Source organism: Gossypium hirsutum, chromosome D01 (genome assembly GCF_007990345.1).
Source record: "Gossypium hirsutum isolate 1008001.06 chromosome D01, Gossypium_hirsutum_v2.1, whole genome shotgun sequence".
Lineage (NCBI taxonomy): Eukaryota > Viridiplantae > Streptophyta > Magnoliopsida > Malvales > Malvaceae > Gossypium > Gossypium hirsutum.
In genome coordinates this window covers 34,995,224-35,001,650 of record NC_053437.1, presented here as the reverse complement: position 1 = coordinate 35,001,650, position 6,427 = coordinate 34,995,224, and the positions used below count along the sequence as shown (strand labels likewise).

Here is a 6,427-nt window from a genome sequence, read left to right as displayed (position 1 = left end):
ATCATCTAAGGTAGCTGAGGGTTAGATTAGTAACGGTATCTGACGATACATTTGCCTTGCATAACTTGCAAGATTATTGTGATTAAACTATTTCAAGGTAAGGATACTTTGTTACCTCACATAGTCTTTTATGTGTTTATTAAATAGAGTTAATTGTTTGAATTTACATAGGGATATGTACAAGAGATTATTTCGATTTAATAAGTATGTATGTGCAATATCATATTTTCCTATTAAAATTTGTTTAATCGGTTGAATTGACATAGGGATATAGTCAAGAGATAAATGGATTTTGGTAGGTGAGTATGTTCATAAGTTAGCAAATTACCGAGTTGCCGTGAACTTATTCCTAACGATATAAACATGAGTTTAATAATTCTAAGTTAAGAAATGTAATTAATTTAACACAATTATGTCATCTTGATTAAAAACATATTTTGAAATTGTTCATTTGAGATTTATTTATTTAGTTCACTTAGTTTAAAATCTTGGTTTTTAATCACCCTTTTGAAACAAAATATTTTTCTTCACCAAAGTGCTTTGAATAGCATTCAAAAATAGTTCTTTTCACAGTCCCCGTGGATACGATAACTCGACATTTACTTGTCACTTTATTACTTGTTGCAATTGTATACACTTGTAGATTTCTATCATTCCAAGTTTTTGGCGCCGTTGCCGGGGATTGTGTTATAAAAAATGTCATTATTTGTGAAGTTGTTAGTTTTGCATTTTGGTTTATTTTTCTGTTCAAATTTTAACTTAGTTAATTTTTCTGTGATTATTTCAAGTGTTTATAAGTATTGACCGAATCATCGAATTACTCCCTGTAGACCCTGAGATTGAACAAACTTTTTGATAGCGAAGAAGACAAGCAAGTCAGAGAAGGACTGAAGAGGTGAGCTTCAAAAATCTGAATCAAGGAAACGGAGCAAACCTTGTTCAAAATCCTATCCTTATTGATGCAACCTTAGCCCGGGAAATTACTACCGAATCCATTGAGCTGCCATGAGGACCAATAACTCGATCACGAGCTAAGAGATTTCGAAATGCAATAGCAAGCTATGTGGAACGAGCTTGGGAAGAGGGAGTGGCTGGATTTGATAGTCGTGCTTCAAACCGTTCAAAAGGCGTTACTTGCAATTTATTGCAAGCTGAATTTGTTTCTTTTAATTAACTTGTTTTAGTTTAATAAATAAGTTGCTGATCAATTAATTTAACTTATCTTAAAGTTTTAATACATGAGTTAGTTATTGAACTTTATTAAATAAGATGCTTCTTAATTGATCTAGTTCCTAGGATTATTTATTGATGCATAAATTAAGTTCTTTAAATTATGCTTCTTTAATTAAACTAGTTGCTGGAATAATTATTGCATATATGTTTTAGTTCATTTATTTAAGTAAGTTTAATATGTGTTATGATTAATAAGTGTTTTAATGTGTTTAATAAACTCATTTTAATGTGTTTATTGCAGGTGACTTTTTAGCTTATAGTGGTTACAATTCAAGGCTGTTACACATTTAATAAGTGGCTGTTCAAGTTCTTTTGAGTTCAATTAAAGGGGCTGTTAAAAAAAGGAGCTTAAAGATCATTAAAAGGAGTTTTTAAAGCGCATTTTATGCCCTTTAAAATTCAGCAGCAACTCTTCCACTTCCAGCCGTTTTTGGAGCTTTTAAGAGAAATTAATCAAGCCTTTGAATGTCATTAAGGAGCTGGTAAGAGATGGTGTCTATTCAACTAGCCAAGGACAACTCAAGAGTCATTTTCTAAGCCATTAAAGACATTCAAATCAGCTGAATTAAAGTGATTTTATGGAAGGAGTTATTTGGTTCAAAGAATAAGAAAAGACATCAGTTTTTTATGGCACATTAAGTGGATGTTTTTGACCATTCGGTTACCTTGTTCTAGCATTATAAATAGATGTAATCAGCCATAGAGGGAACAACTTTTTGCTGAATATAGATGAAATATTTGAATTGTGAGCTATCCAATTCTCTTTGTTCTTTCGGAATTGATTTGACTTATCAAGCATAGCTTGTGGCGTCCATCTTTTCTTTGTTGCTGAACTTATCACCTTTGGTGTGGCGTTCAATATACCTTTGGTTCCTATCATAGTTGATAGTGGGTCAAGGTTCCTTTCCTGTTTCCTTTAACCGAAAACACCTAAAGACCATTTTGAGATTCGGGTCAACAATTCGTTATTGTTGGTTCATTTTCGGTCTTAGCCAATTAATTTGTTATTGTTTCCTCTTTATTTTGTTTATTACCTTTGTTTGAAGCCATTATCTCTATTTTGTTTCATTTTAAAACCGAAACGAATCCATCCTTACTCAATTCAAGATTGGGAAACACATACGACTTAAAACATCACGAGACGAGTTCGTATCACTTATTGCTGATGATAGGGATAGAGCTTTGAGACAGTATACCATGCTAGTATTTCATGATCTTAATCCGGGTATTAGGAGACCCGAAATTGAGGCACAACAGTTCGAGTTGAAGCCAGGCATGTTCTAGATGTTTCAGACAGTGGGCCAATTCAGTGAAATGCCTACCGAAGATCCTCACCTACACTTAAGACTGTTTATGGAGGTGAGTGATGTTGGGAATGTCGGTACCCCCATGGTGCAGTGAAAATTAATAAAAAAATAATTCCGATGATCCAACCCATGGATCCATGTGTGAGGAACGAATCAGGGTGAAATAATGGTTTCAAAATTACCGTAATTTCAATCTGAGTAGACAGTGACGCCTCGACAATGAGAATTCTAATCTAGTATCGAACCAAGCCGTAACCTTTTGTGATTCTGACCTCTACGTAATCCACCCGGTTTGACAATGAACGGAAGAAATCCCTAAAACTGTTTTGGAGAATTGTTTGCTTGACAACTACTAGACTTCACAAGCAAAATTTTGGGATTTTATTTCTTAGGGTTTTTTAAAAATCTCACACACTAACCCTCTTATAATTGGTATATATATAATGAATCATAATTCATAAATTTTTTATTTGAACATAATAATCATAATTAAAAATAAATAAATATAATAATATTTTAAACAGAAAATTATAATTACATTAGTTATAACAAGGATTCCGATAAACTATATTTATTTAGATTTATATACAAACCAAATTCATATATTAATAGAACTATATTCTCATTATGTGTACAACAATCTTGTACATATAATATGTTCAATATTTGATTACCTAATTAAATTAATTCTATAATTAATTTAATTCATGTGACAACCAAACACAATACCAACTATGTTTTATTCCGTTCATTTCAACCATAGGGTGTGACCTTGTAGGTTTTTGTAACGTTAGCAGTAATACTAGAACGATTCTAATGTTACAAACAATGAGTGACATCTAGTAATGCATCATTACTACCTAAGTTACAAGAAATCATGATTCTACATAACCTTTTTGCGATTAACCTTTCATGCATTAATCCTTAAGTCCTTTATCTCTGGATTGGACACAAGTCATGGAGTAGTCACACTTGCATAGTCCATCCCATGTTCCTTGATATCTTGAGTAGACTATGATATACAAATAAGTATGAAATCTCATATCAACTTATTTGAGCATGGCCATGCATTTCTAGTCTCACTCAATCAAGTGGCCTAAGATATTACTCCCATTATGTAGGAGGGACTTATCCTATATTGATCAACCATATCGCTCTACATAGATTGTGGTATATCCAACATCAGCCTTTATAGAACAACAAGTTACGGTGTATGTTTGACTGTATCAAAATATACAACTCACGATGTTGGGATAATGATGATCTCAAGTCTGAGGATCATATATATATTAGTCACTATGAGTAATGTTGTGACAATTACATAATAATCCAAGAAACATACTCATAGCGGGTCAGTCTAATATGTTTATTCTCTAACACACATATTCATACATTGATTTTGACACTCCATATCAATGACAACTCTTTATCATCAATAAACTACATGTTAGTCTTAATGCATTATTTTTGTTCTAGTCAACAATAATACTTGACTAAGGACCTTTTAAGAATAATCATATTATTCTCAAGACATTATTATAAAACAATTTATTTATACTCACAGAAAAGAAACTGAAATAATAATGGTAGCGCCTTATATTGCCTTATATTAATAAACATGATAAATCAAGTATGTTATTACAACCATCTCATGATTGATCTTTGGGCATACTCTTACAAGCAATTCTTTCAATTTAGCTAGAGTACCCAAATATGCATTATGATTGAAGGTGTTCCCATATTCACTAAGGGACAGAGCTCGAGCTTGGTTGAACTCATTACCACCAAAATCAATTTCAACATGGCAAGAGTTAGTAGAAAAATTCCTTATGAAGTATTTCCCGCCTAGCAAGAATGCTAAGTTAAGGAACGAGATCAATGCTTTCCAACAAATAGATGATGAGTCATTGTATGAGGCATGAGAAAGGTACAAAGAATTATTACAGAAGTGCCCTCATCACATAATCCCATATTGCATACAACTTGAGACATTTTATAATGGTTTCAATGCTCACATTAGGATGGTAGTGGACGCTTCTGCTAATGGTGCTCTCCTTTCTAAGTCTTATAATGAGGCTTATGAAATCATTGAGAGGATTTCCAGCAATAATTATCAATGGCCAACCAATCGAGCAGCGTCAGGAAGATGAGTCGCTGGAACACATGAAGTAGACGCTCTTACTTCACTTGCATCTCAAGTATCATCAATATCCTCAATGTTAAAAAATCTTACTACTAACGGGTGTAATAGTTTTGCAGCACAGCCACTGAATTAATTTGAAAATGTAGCCTGTGTTTATTGTGGGGAAGGACATTTTTTTGAAAAATGTCCATCGAACCCAGAATCTGTGTATTACATGAGTAACCAGAACCAAAATCGAGGAAGGCAAGGGCTGCAATCCAATTTCTATAACCCATCATACCAAAACCACCCAAATATTTCCTGGAGTAACTAAGGGGTAGGAACCAGTAACAATTATGTCCAACCTAGATCGACCCAGCCACCTAGTTTTTCCCAACAAGCTCAAAAACCAACCCAAGCTGAACCATCCAATAGCCTAGAGAATCTATAGAAGGCATATGATACGCCCCGGCCTCGTAGATTAATCCGAGTCGTATAGTTGCCCGATCGTTAAAACAAAGAAGAATCATTTGAGATGGAATGAAGACGGATATTAAGCTAAATGTGGTTTAAAGATGTCAAGGATAACTTAAGAATAAGATGGCTAATCGAATTATTGAAGCTTGGTTGTAAAATAAAAGAAAACTTGGTAATTAGAACTAAAATGGTAACTTAAGAACAAGAGTGAACCAACACTTCGATTGAAGGTCGACCCGAAACTTATAGGTTCTAAAGTTGTTTAGGAAATGGATAGGGAAACCTCGACCCACTATCTATAATAGATAGGAACCTTGGTATAATTTACATTGAACGCCACATGAAATCGTTATAAGTTCGGTTGAACAACGGGTTGACGCCACTAACTAGTTCGACAAGTCAACGAAGTTTTTGGACGAAATTTAAGAGAAGAAAATCTCTCCACAAATTGACAGTAATTCATTAAGGTTCAAAAGAAAATTCCTTTACAAAATGAAATCAACACAATTTATAGGCAAAAACTAAGCTAGCCGTATAGCCACCTGAATTCTTAAAAACTAAGCAAATGAATCTATATAATTAGGCTAACAAGATTTTGCTGAACGTGAGCTTGAATGGACAGCTTCTAGAATGAACAATGGACTTGGAAGCTTGGAAGCTTGGAGAGGTATGGCAGCAGCTTGATTCATTTAATATGCTTAAATGAGCTCATTTATATTGCAATTATTGCTGGAAAGTGACCAGCAATCAAGGAGTTACTGATCAGCCATTGTTAATGTGAAAACCTTGAACCGAATAGCCACCATGTGTGAACATTTGCCCAAGAATGTGAAAGGAATAATTTCGGCTGAATGGCCTTCTTGGGAGTATGAAACAATAACTCTCTTGGCCGAATGGTCACCTAGGATAATCAATCAGTAAACAAATTTAATTTTCCCAAACACGCATGTGCCGTACCATGCATGTACCTTCTTTTAATTCTTTCATGCATCTTAGAACATCCAAGTATAGTGTACCTACAGCAAATAAATTCAATAAGTCAAATGCATGTTAGACATAATAAATTGAGCAGCAAATAACACTTAAATTCTGCACATTAAATTTGGCAGCCCTTAAAAAACAATGAAAACCTGTCTGAATTTGGACAACTTAATTATTTGATGTAAATTCGGCTAGACTTTGGACATCATTAAAACATGTAATAAAATAAAACATATTTAATGTAGAATTATCAGCCTAATTTAATTCATATGCATGCTGTAACTAATTAAACTAATTTATTTTAAAG

General features: G+C 33.5%; 1 non-coding gene across 1 annotated transcript; it reads right to left on the bottom strand.

Moving 5' to 3' along the window:
- Positions 1-4,399: 4,399 nt before the first annotated feature.
- On the bottom strand, positions 4,400-4,503 carry LOC121214244 (small nucleolar RNA R71). Its single transcript, XR_005909830.1, has one exon. It is a non-coding gene; the product is annotated as a small nucleolar RNA R71 (small nucleolar RNA).
- Positions 4,504-6,427: the final 1,924 nt, after the last annotated feature.